Source organism: Acipenser ruthenus, chromosome 19 (assembly GCF_902713425.1).
Source record: "Acipenser ruthenus chromosome 19, fAciRut3.2 maternal haplotype, whole genome shotgun sequence".
Lineage (NCBI taxonomy): Eukaryota > Metazoa > Chordata > Actinopteri > Acipenseriformes > Acipenseridae > Acipenser > Acipenser ruthenus.
The window spans coordinates 7,909,482-7,921,920 of record NC_081207.1 but is presented as its reverse complement, the minus strand read 5'-3'; the positions used below and the strand labels follow the sequence as shown (position 1 = coordinate 7,921,920).

The 12,439-nt window shown below is 40.9% G+C and overlaps 1 long non-coding RNA gene across 1 annotated transcript; it reads left to right on the top strand.

The window, feature by feature from the left end:
* The first annotated feature begins 1,103 nt into the window (after positions 1-1,103).
* LOC131698743 (uncharacterized) lies at positions 1,104-4,526 on the top strand. The gene is made up of 2 exons (XR_009307754.1): positions 1,104-1,511; positions 2,199-4,526. It is a non-coding gene; the product is annotated as an uncharacterized LOC131698743 (long non-coding RNA).
* The last annotated feature ends 7,913 nt before the right edge of the window (positions 4,527-12,439 follow it).

Genomic DNA, 12,439 nt, shown 5'->3' with positions numbered 1-12,439 from the left:
AGTACAGCATTACAACATGAGTCATGAGTCAGAAATATTTTCTTTCACCAACACCTGAATGAGTAAGGAACTTTCATTATTATTATTATTATTATTATTATTATTATTATTACTATTATTATTATTATTATTATTATTATTATTATTATTATTATTATTATTAATTTATTAATTTATTTATTTATTTATTTATTTATTTCTTAGCAGACGCCCTTATCCAGGGCTACTTACAGTAGTAAACAAAAATACATTTCAAGAATCACAGTTCAAGTATTAATACAATTAAGAGCAAGATAAAATACAATGACTTCGGTTCTAGCAAGTACAAGTATATGACAAAATGCGATTCAATAACGGAGCAGATAACAGTGTCAGTGATATAGTACAGATTAAATAACAATTGTGACAGATTACAGTACTCTAAAGTACAGGATTAAATGCAGTAAAATATGGAGCAGATAAGAGCAAGTAAAGCGCATTTAAGGAAGAGTTATAAAGCAGCAAACTGCACTACATTTTATATAAATGACACTTTCCTAAATGATACATTAAAAAGTGTACTAATACCTTAGAAATATATTAATTGATATCACCTACTCCCAAAGAAATCAGTATCGCCTAACTGATTTAATACATTAAAGAATCTTTAACTATACTACCTAATGATCTGGTATCAGTTGATTTCACAAATAACGTTTTATAATTTGATAATTAATTAAATTTAATATCAATATTTTGTTTTTGTATTCGTATATTCATGCTCAGTAAAATAAAGAAAGAAAGAAAGAAAGAAAGAAAGAAAGAAAGAAAGAAAGGAGGATATATTATATTTTGCTATAGTAAAATTACGAATCCAGAGGTCATTGTAATAGGAAATTACATATTCTACACGTTAAAATGCAATCGTTTAAAAAAAGAAATAAACATTTCTAAATATTCTGCTTTGAATATCAAATTACATAAAAGTGATATGACAGTAGTCTTATGTGTTAACCACAGTTTACAGCATTCAGTCAGTTGGGAGGCGTGTGTAATTTACAGAGAAACTCCCCGTGTGTATAAAGGAGCACCTGTTTTGGTACACCTGAGCACTTTCTCAAAGGTCTCGCATGTGCGTTGCAGTAAAGCATATCTCGTGATGGGATCCTCAAAAAATGTGGGGCGATGCGTGCCTATCATTGTGATTGCATTAGTGTGTGATGTTGTTGGGGTTGCTCTCCTTTTACTTGGGATTTTTTCCCATTTCATATATTGGGATTTTTTTATTTATACCGGAGCGATCATCTTATCCCTGAGCCTCATCTTTTGGATATTCTGGTACAGTGTCAACCTTGAAGTATCTTATGAAGAGCTGTGCTTAGCGTGAAACTTTTTTTTTTTTGACTTATTGAATTACAAGCAATACTAGTTGAACTGTGAACGTTTCTAGAGTAAAGGATTACCTGGAAATATCCCACCTGGAGAACAGAAGCTATCCCGAGAGATTTGAATACATGTCTCCTTATTAAAAGGTTTGTTTTAAAAGCGTTATATAGTAGAACTGATTGTCACTTGTAAAAAACGTTTTAAAATTGAAAGTTTACCCATTAACTACGAATTTTCGTCCAATGTACTATATATATATATATATATATATATATATATATATATATATATATATATATATATATATATATTGATAATGTTAAAAACAATTGCGTAATAATGGAAACGGAAATAGTACAAATATAACACAGATTACAACGCAAGTCTTGTCAGATGAGTCAATTTTATGTTGTCCGGGAAAAGTCAAACAAGTTTTGTGCACAAAGCGGGTGGGGCTCATTTGTATATAAACTCCAGATTTAGCTAGCCAGTTAAATATTTAGCTAAATGTTAAATCTTGTTAAGAGATTTAAGATTTAGTGAAATATTTAGCTAAATATTAAATCTTGTTAAGAGATTTTTTAACACATGGCACCCCATACATACACAGGTATTTATCTTCACACTTTTAAAAAAATGGTTAATAAGAGCATGTGAACAATTTACAAGTACGTCTTTTAAATCGTGTAATTGGAGCCATAGCCTTTCCTCTTAATGTCCTCTGTGCATTGATACCTTTTTACAGCAAGGTTGAGAAATAGCTCCCGCCTGCATCAATGTAAAATGTCACTTTGTATTTGGTATTTATTTTGAAAATGTTATTTTTTCTTTAGGAACACAAGCTTGAAAGGTCATGAAGATATGCACCATTGAAAGAACTGACTACAAATAATGAAGATAGATACTTTTGCACTTAATTAGCACTTTATTGTGTGCAATATAACCAAAGGAGGCATAAGGCTGCACATTACAAGATGTCCCTTTTTGGAGTTTACACAGCACATGGATACCTCTTCTCTGAAACCACTGAAACTATGTATTTCACATAGAATGAACATTTATGGACAATTATGGCTTTTCTGTTGGACTTTTGAGTAACACTGATTTACAGTAAATGTCCTCCAATATTTTTAAATTGAGACCTCAAGTCTAAACCATGAGATCATAATCAGTTTGTTTTGTCCATGTGCCATACTATTTGTAAATGCAATGCCATTGTCACAACCAAAGAGGAATTTAAATACCACTGATACTATTCACAAATGTTTACTGCTGTTCAGTGTAATCTGCGTTTGAGGTGAATTTGTTTTTATATGTGTGTGTGTTGTATGTATATGTGTGTTTTTATTGATATTGCTTGGATGTATAATTGTTGTATTGTTTATTATTGAGTATTTAAAAAATGAATGTAACATGAATGCTACTGACCTAAAGAAAGGTATGTTAAACACTTACATTTCCAATTCCAGCAGTGCATTTTGTGATTGTACTCAGTAATCATGACAAAGATCTACAATTTGATGTTACAAAACCATGGATTAGCTTTAAACATAGGAAACCAATACTCTACCACCATTGGTGGAGCAACAGGACAGCTTTCAGTCACTTGAGTGTTCCACATCTGTTTTTTTACATTCAGAAAGCACACTCAAACAACATCAAAGTGTTGTTTGTGAATGTAGCCAAAACACAGCGGGTTGTTTTCCTAATTTTGTGCTTATCGAGTATTTAGACTTATTAGACACATGCAAAGTGTGCCTGGGGTAAAGTGCTTTTAACAGCATTTCAACACATAAACATGTTGCATTCTCTTGTTATATTGACTATTAGTTTCTACCTGCATCATTGTCTGATGTACCCATCTGCTCAATTGTTTGACTGTGAATGGTAGGACATTGAATACAATTTAAAAGCATTTTTTTACAATATTTGTCAACGGGTGGAAACTGACATCCACTTTTCAATTAAAATCTATTTTTAAATTCAACCAGTTTAATATCAGAGCTAGCTGTCAGAGCTAGCTGCTAGTTTCGTTTTGACCTCTTAAGATTGCCATCACTTTCATTCACAACAATCAAACATTGTCATTTAGAACCACCATATCAAACATCTGGCTGGCACTTTACAAAATACCATTTTGGTTTCGGATACCATTAGGAAACCATTCTTACCCAGAACAAGCCATAGCAGAACCATTAGCAGACCGCAGCATTACCGGCAATGGCAGCACAATGGATCTGGAGGAAGTATTGCATAGTCTTAATACTGAGCATTAGCACAGTGGTGCAATAGTGGTACCATTGAACTGCAATAGATTACCAGTGTTTATTGGTACGTAAATATGAAAATGTGACCCCAGTGGTACTGGTCTACCATTGTACAGAATCTTTGGATTTCAATGGTTGCCACTGTATTGCTATTGAAGATAGACTGAATCCTGGTTTTGAATCCGTTTTCTTCTCATTTGTCTTTGTGACAGAAATACAATGAGTTTTGGTTGTAAATCTCTCTCCCGACCTGTGAGGGCGCTATGCAGCGAAAGGAGAAGTCTTTGGACAGGCTGGCCTGACAGTTATTTCCCTGGGCCGGGAAGTCGGTCAGTCTGGAAGAAGGCAAGACTGTGTTGCAGGAACATATTGACCCGGAAGGGAAACGACGTAGCAGCTGCAGATAGAAGAGACAGCTGCACTCGTTTACCAAGGGGTCATGTGTGATAGCATAAAGGGAACAGAGAATCGCAAATCTTTTCGTTCGCTTGGTTCGAGATACAAGGAACAGGAAGGACTGGGAGAAACCCTTAAAAACTAGAAGGATTTGTGAGTGTTTATTTATTTGTTTGTTGCTGTTAGTAATTGTCTTTTGTTTTTGTAAATCACTAGACAGCTAACACGTCTCCGGAGCTGTCGCCTTGGGCCAGCACTACCCGGAACAACACTACACCACAGTCACTGTATAGTTGTTATCACCCACCACGAGCACTACTGCACGGTTGCCAGGACTGGTGACCATGTTAGTATATTGTGGGACGGATATTTGTGTTTATTATTTGGGACTGTAACCCTGTTGTTATTTACTCCGTGCACTACACATTGCTGTGTATTGCCGGATATTATTATTTGGTCACCAGACCTGGATACAATTAAAAACTGTTTCAAACTAGATTATAACTTTCTGTGTTTCATTACTGCACTGCATCAACCCTGCACTGCACGTACCACTTACCACTTTGCCACAGTCTTGCTTTAGACTTTCTCTCTATATCAAAATTTGAGTTACCTTCAAAATGTAACTTATATACATATGCAGCTTCAAAGTTAATTTCCAGCAAAGTAGCTTTTTATAATTCTTTTCTGTTGTTTATTTTCCACAATCCCATTATTACACCTTTGCTATCTCATATGTTACTAAAACTGCAGTACACTTTAAAATAGCTTCATTTGTAAAGGGAATCTTAAGTAATCCAGTCGACAAAAAGACCTACACAATTCTATTTATGCACATTGCTCATTAGTAAATAAAGGATTGTATTCATGCAAACTGTATAACATACAGTGAATTTCCACCCAAACTTGAACTCTTATCAACCAGGAAACTGGTGTAAGTTCATTTTTAAAGGAGTTATTGAGTTTTTAAAAGAGGACACACAGCAGTCTTTAAATTATTTTTAACCTGTAATCTTTGCGAGTGGAACCATTCGAAGGCCATATTACCTGAACTGGCAATGCAATAGCACACTGGTGTATGCTGGTTAGAGCTGGTGGGTTGATGGTGTTCAGCAAATCACACTGGTTCAGGAGACTTGGTTTGGGTTGAGGAGCTGGTTAAACTGGTCCAAGAAATGACTCTATTAAAATCAGCTGTTGTTGGCAACACTCCTAAATGAATCTGTTTGCTGTCTGATTGTATATACCTGCTGGGTGCCCAGTAAGTCAGAAATGTTTGCTCCAATTCCCATGTACTGCCCAGTCCCTGACCACATTCCGGCGCCTCCTTAAGACTCACCTCTTCAAACAGCACCTGTAGAACTCCTCTGCTGTATCCTGGGACACTATCACCCTTCATTTAAATATGCTTTATTTTGCTCTTATCCGCCCCCTATTTTACTGCATTTAATCCTGTACCTCAGAATATTGTAATCTGCCAAGTGTTTAATCTGTAGTATTTTGTACTTAATCATATCCTGATGTAACTATCACTATTTAATCATATCCTGATGTAACTTTCACTATTATCTGCTGTATTATTGAATTGTGGTTTGTCACACTTGAATTATTGTATTTCTTGTTCTTATTGTATGACTTATATTGTAACACTTGAATGTATTTGTATTTGCTTGCGATTGTAAGTCGCCCTGGATAAGGGCGTCTGCTAAGAAATAAATAATAATAATAATAATAATAATAATGTACTAGCTGGTTACCAGTTCTGGTAATGGCATTTTTTAAGTCACAAAAGCCTCTTCAGTATACAATAGTAGAGCTTATCAATGTGAAAGCGTTGTCAATGTATGGTAAACACAGAGTAGTATAGTAATAAAGTGATAGTTAATTATGGTAGACATAGCAAATGCATAGTTGTAACCATTGACAATAATTATGGTAAAATGCAAAATTGCAGAATCTTTGTTAACATAGCTTTGTTAGCAACTGTAATCTTTCATCATACCAACTTGTTAGACTTGTTTATTGCAGCAACTCTTCTATGAAATGCTATTTTAAGTTCTTCTTAGTCAAAGCTAGCTGACAGTGACTCAATAACCTGTAAAACTGGATCTGTGTAAAACACAGGGGAGCAGATCAACAAGACCATTTTAATCAGTACATGTATACCGCTGTCTTAAATGGCACAGCAGTTCCAAATGAACTTGTTTCACACAACTTTAGTATTTTGTTTTTTGCCACCTTCAGATTTATGGTTCTGTGAATTAGTCTCCCTAATTGCTACAATTTTTACCTTATCCCTAAATAATGTGTGATCAACACATGTTGAAACCACGTGACTGCCTTCATGTGATTCACAAATACATTTTCAGAACATGATGATCACATATTTTATGAGCAGTGTGGAAAGGCTATTATTGAATCGTACAGAAGTGTGAGTAGGGTTTATCAACCTAGATTTGAGCCATTAGCTCTGTACCATATCTGCTTTACATTTTGAGTGATTTAAGGTAACATTTGGTTACTGACGTATTAGAGAGATGCATTCCTCCCCTACTTACGAAACCCAACTAGAATAATTAAACCTGATCTTCCTTTAATACCGTGACATAATACACACCCATGTTTACAGTGTTGAAGAGCCGACTATGTCATCACCTGATACTATGGTGGTAAACCTCTTGTCATTCTGAAATTTTAGAAACTACAGGGGACTTTGAACATGCTCAATTTAAAAAAGAAAATCTCTAATTATGCTCCCTCACCACAGCAATTCACCACAACAACCTGGGAGATGTAAATTACTCCCTTTAATTGTGAGGTCAGCGTTTTGATTATGTATTGCAAGCATGGTACAGAGAAGCACAGGTTAGAATGTAGGAAGAGGTATGACATATTTGCGTTTAATGAATCTCCTTAAAAAAATGTAATTACAGTTCCCTTTCAATTCAAAGACGACCACCAAAACATTACTTATGGGATATGCGTGCCTATTGGTAGGTATTTACTGAGCTCTTTATATCAGAGCTGTCGATAGGCCCCTTCCTGGAGTGACATCCTTGGTCCCGCCTACTGAGGGGTTAAAACCACCAGCCCACCGAAGCCATTTCTCTTTTTGCCTCTCAAGACGGTAAGATAAGACCTCTGTGTTGAACTGAGCGTGTTTTGAAAAAGTGCAGAGTCGACAGCAGTTCCCCTGCATTCATGCTGAAAGCTGGTTTGCCACTTTCGTGGAATCAGCGGCTCCTTTCTCCTTTCTTCAGCAGCCTGCTTGCCTGCGTTGCCAGCTGCCTTTTCTGTCTGTCATATGTGAGCAACTGCCTGTGCAGTATTGATTTAAAGAAGTGTAGTCTTTTCTAGTGGGAGAACGCAGTTCCTCCACCGGGGCTAGGCTTTGCTGTACCCCGCTGTTGTGCGATTCCATCGGCTGCCATGTGTACATTTGGATGAAATAAAATTATTTATTGTTGTTATTACATGCCTGTTGTTGACCTGTTCGCGCAACCCTGCTTTGCCTCTGTTGTGCTGTGGATAGCTGCAGTGCAGTTTTTAAAAAAAAATGAAAAACAACAACAGCCAGTCAGCCATGTTTTTCCCCCACCGGGATTGTTTTTTCACCTACCCTGCTGTAGAGTAGACGTCGCCAGCTGCTTCGGCCCGCCTAACCCGGTTAGATAGACAACAACAACATGTGTTCTCCCCCAGTTGTTTTGCAGTTGTTTTGCAGTTGCTTTTCAGCTCCCTGGTGTATGACTACATGCAGTTAGGGTAGGCACCGCTGCTTTAGCTGCCCCCCGGTGTTTCGGTACCTTGTTGCACGCTCAGTCCTTGGTACTTCGGTGCCTCAGTGCGCACGGTGCTCGGTGCACAGAGTGCACGTGGTGCCCGGTGCTCAGGGCACTCGGTGTGCACGGTACTTCGGTGCCTCGGTGCGCATAGTGCCTTAGAGCACGCAGTGCTCGTTGCACGTGGTGCGCATGGTGTTCCATGTGCACGGTACTCGGTGCTCACAGTGCCTGGTACGCATGGTGCTCAGTGCATTCAGTGCGCACGGGGGCCCAATGCACACAGTGTTAGTACCTCGGTGCTCATAGCGCCCTCGGTGCTCAGTACACCCAGTGCATGTGGTACTCGGTGCCTGGTACGCACGGTGCTCGGTGCACTCGGTGCGCATAGGGCCCAACGCACATTGTGTTAGTTCACTTGGTGCACGCGATACCTGGTGCAATAATAACAAGCAGGTCCGGGGTCCATGCTTGCATACCCCAGAAGGACAGCGCGATGCTTGGGCATACAGCATGCCACCTTGGCCCTTGGGGATGAGGTGGCTTGCGACATCTATGCGGCTTTTCAGCTCTGTGTGTGTCAGAATAGGCTGGCTGTGGCCAGGATGTCGGCGGCCCTTGGGGCCCCAGAGCCCCTGTTCCTTCAGCTGTCCCAGAGCCCCTCCAGGGTATCCCCTGCACGCAGGCTTGGGTGTTGAACCCCGCATAGCCGCTCCCCATCTCCGCAAGCAAGACAGGTTAAGCGCTCAAAACAGTCGAGGGACATAATGGACCTCGAGGCCTCAAAGGGCTCCGCCTCAACCTCAGCAGCCCCAGCAGGGGCCTTGAAGGCTTGCGGCCTCAGACCCATCCGTTCTTCGCACACCAGCTGCAATACTCGTGGGCTTGCACGTCGGACACCTGGGTGCTCGCTACCGTGCACAACGGTTATACACTACAGTTCCGCTTGGGGCCTCCTCCCTTTCGAGGGGTCACGAATACATCCAAGACAGACCCTCTTCAGGTCTCGGTACTTCAGAAAGAAGTGTCCGCCTTGCTGTGCAAACAAGCCATTTGTCTCGTAGACCCCACCTCCAGCAGAGAGGGGTTCTACTTGAGATATTTTCTGGTACCCAAGGAGGATGGCTTTCACCCCATCCTTGATGAGTTGACTGATGAGTTTTTGAAGGAGAGGAAGTTCCAAATGCTGACTCGTCACATTCTCCAGTCTGTCTGGCCGGTCAACAGGTTTACCACCGTGGACTTACGGGACGCGTACTTTCACGTTCCCATTCATCCAGAGCACAGGAAGTACCTCCGCTTTGCCTTTCAGTGAAGCATTTACGAGTTTTCCGTGCTGCCGTTCAGCCTCTCATTAGCTCCTCAAGTGCGATTGCAGGGGATCAGAGTAATTAACTATCTCAGCAATTGGTTCATTTGTTCCCAGTCGCAAGAGGGAGCAGTAGCCCACACGGCAATTGTGATGGAGCATCTGGCAAGGCTGGGCCTCACCATCAACAATGCAAAGAGTCGGTTTACACCGGCGCAGTGCACGATGTATTTGGGGCTCCGGCTAGACTCCAGTACGATGCGCACATACCTGTTGGACGACACACTGCCCTCTGTGGTACTCCCTCTACCGCTCAGGCGATTCACTAAGCGTCGACGCCCTAGCCCACAAGTGGCCCAGAACACTCCTCTACGTATTCCCGCCGATACCATTGTTCCCCGCCTTTCTAAAAAATGTCTGGTTAGAGAAGGCATCAGTTCTCCTAGTGGCCCCCAGGTGGCCCAGGAGAAACTGTTTTTTGACCCTGTGTTAGCTCTTACAAGGCCAGCCCTGGGAGATCCCACTTCACCTGGATCTCCTCAGTCAGGCGAGGCACTCTCTGGCATCAGGAACCGGACAGGTCCCAGTTATGGGACTGGCCCCAGAATGGGACCGCTGGTCAGCCCTAGGGCTATTTGACGCGGTCATGGAAAGTTGCAGAACGCTAGAGCAGGCTCCACTAGGTTGTTATACGCCTACAAGTGGAGATATTTTCAGAACTGGTGTCTGACTAAGGGTCATGACCCAGTCTCTTGCCCTATGCCAGTTATCTTGCAGTTTTTGCAGGAACTGCTCGATGCTGGTAGATCACCTTCTACATTGAAGGTGTACTTAGCTGCTATTTCTGCATGCCATGCCCCCGTACACTCGGTGTCTCCGGGTGCGCATTTTTTGGCAACCCGGTTTCTTAAAAGCGCTCGACGGTTATGCCCTCCTTGGAGGGTTATTCTCCCTGAAAGGAGCCTTGATATTGTACTGGAGGCTCTTATGAATGCCCCGTTTGAGCCGATACATTCTTTAGAGTTGAAGTATCTGTCTATGAAGACAGCCTTCCTCTTGGCTTTCACCTCCGCAAAGCGATTCAGTGAGCTACAGGTGCTGTTGGTGCACAGCTCCTGTATGCGTATTTGGGACGATGGTAGCAGGGTGTCACTGCGTACAAACCCTGCTTTCCTCCCTAAGGTGATCACAGCCTTCCACATGAATCAGTCTGTGGAACTGGTGTCTTTCCATCCACCTCCGTTTTCTTCGGAGGAGGAGGATAGGAAATTGAACTTCCTCTTCCCGGTGCAGGCATTGAGGTGTTACATGGATAGGACAAGAGCTCTGTGTCATTCTGACCAGCTCTTCATCTGTCACGGGATATGGACCCTAGGACAGCCTCTCTCGAAGCAGCGACTGTCGCACTAGATTGTGGACACAGTCTGGCCTGCGTATGATTGTGCTGACTTGCCCCCACCTGGGAGGGTAGCCACGCATGCAATCAGAGGGTTGGCTACATCCTGGGCCCCCTTTAGAGGGGCCTCACTGTCAGATATCTGTAATGTGGCTAGCTGGGCTACGACACATACTTTTTCCAGGTTCTATCGCCTTAACGTGATAGAGCCTTCCTTGCCTTCAATAGGCACTAGGGTCCTTGAGGTTGCACTCTCGCACCGTTATCCTTGGGTTATACGGTTCTTGATGCATCCCTCATATGCTGCTGTTCCTTCTCCCTCACAATGTCTCTGGTATACTTTCCCATAAGTAATGTTTTGGTAGTCGTCTTCGAATTGAAAGGAAACGTTACCGTAACCCTGGTTCCCTGAAAGACAAGACGACCACCAACCAGCAAGGTCGCATCAGTCACCCTCACGGGTTCAATGCAAAAAGAGAAATGGCTACCGTGGGCTGACAGTTTTAACCCCTCGGTAAGCGGGACTGAGGATGTCACCACAGGAAGGGGTTTATCGGCAGCTCTGATATAAAGAGCTCAGTAAATACCTACCAATAGGCAGACATATCCCATAAGTAGTGTTTGGTGGTTGTCTTCTCTTTCAGGGAACCAGGGTTATGGTAAGTAACCTAACGTTCCTACCTACTTTAACTGTATTTGTGGGAAACTGTAACGCTTTATATTCTTTTCCTACATTTTAAAAACACAGTCATTACATGTGGTGCCATGTATTTATGAAACAACATGCCTAATTAAAAAAATGAGCAGTTTTTCTTATGGTGAATATATATGTTTAAATAAATATTGGAGTACAAACAGCAAATGCAATTCGAACATTCTGTGAAGTTAGCAAGATTATCCAAAACCGCTGTCACGACTGGCAGGTCAAATACTATTACATTTCTTCACTTCCAGTGTATCAGCTTTCCTGCTGTAAAACTCTAGCGAGACCACTACATTATAGAAGTAGTGTTCAAAGAGAGCAGTAAAGTGAAACTTAATTGAATCTATTGATTTATGTGGCTTTCATTTACATGTGGCTGATGTTGAACAGCCGTTATCTTTGACTTGGTTGTCATAATAATAGATTATATATAGTAGACCCTGCGATGTGGTACAGCCATCTGAAATATGTTTGTATTAGATAGCTTGTATAAAATAGCTTGTATTGAGATTAGCTTAAGATTTGTTATAATGATTCTAACCATACAGTATATTAACCAATACTGTAGTATAGGGTGCTGTGGCCTGGTGGAATAGATATCAGCTTGTATTTTATAGCACATATACAATACATTTTCAATATATATACATTCGGTGTATTTGAGAGAACTTCAGTTTAAACTACTGATTTGTTTGGTTGTAGTTTTGTAAAACTGTATACAGAGGAGGCCATTGAACTGGATTTTCTGTTTATGTTGTTAGTCCATTAGGTCTCCTTGGTGAACAAAGGAGCTATGAAGAGCAACAGTGCATTTCTTCTACTAAACAAAGGATGGAACTGACAAGGTTTCATTGCATAATCCAATGCCTGATGGCTAACAACAGTAAACAATAACAATGTTAATGAAGCAATACAGCAGCTTATTTATAATCTGCAGGTTTGCCCTGAAATAATAACAGTCCCCTTTCAGTTCACCCACACGTAACACAAACACCAACACCAGTCCACAGTGCGTGCTCTAGTGCTCGTAGTGAATACAGTTATTTTGTGACAACACAGTGCAGCGATGTTGATCCGGGTTTACTGCTGGCCTTTGGCGACATCTCTGGATCGTGTTAGCCATCCAGATAATAATACAACAGTATATTAATAATGACGAACAAAACAAACAAAACACTCACGTATTACAACACAGGTTCTCCTTTTGGTTGTTCGATTTAA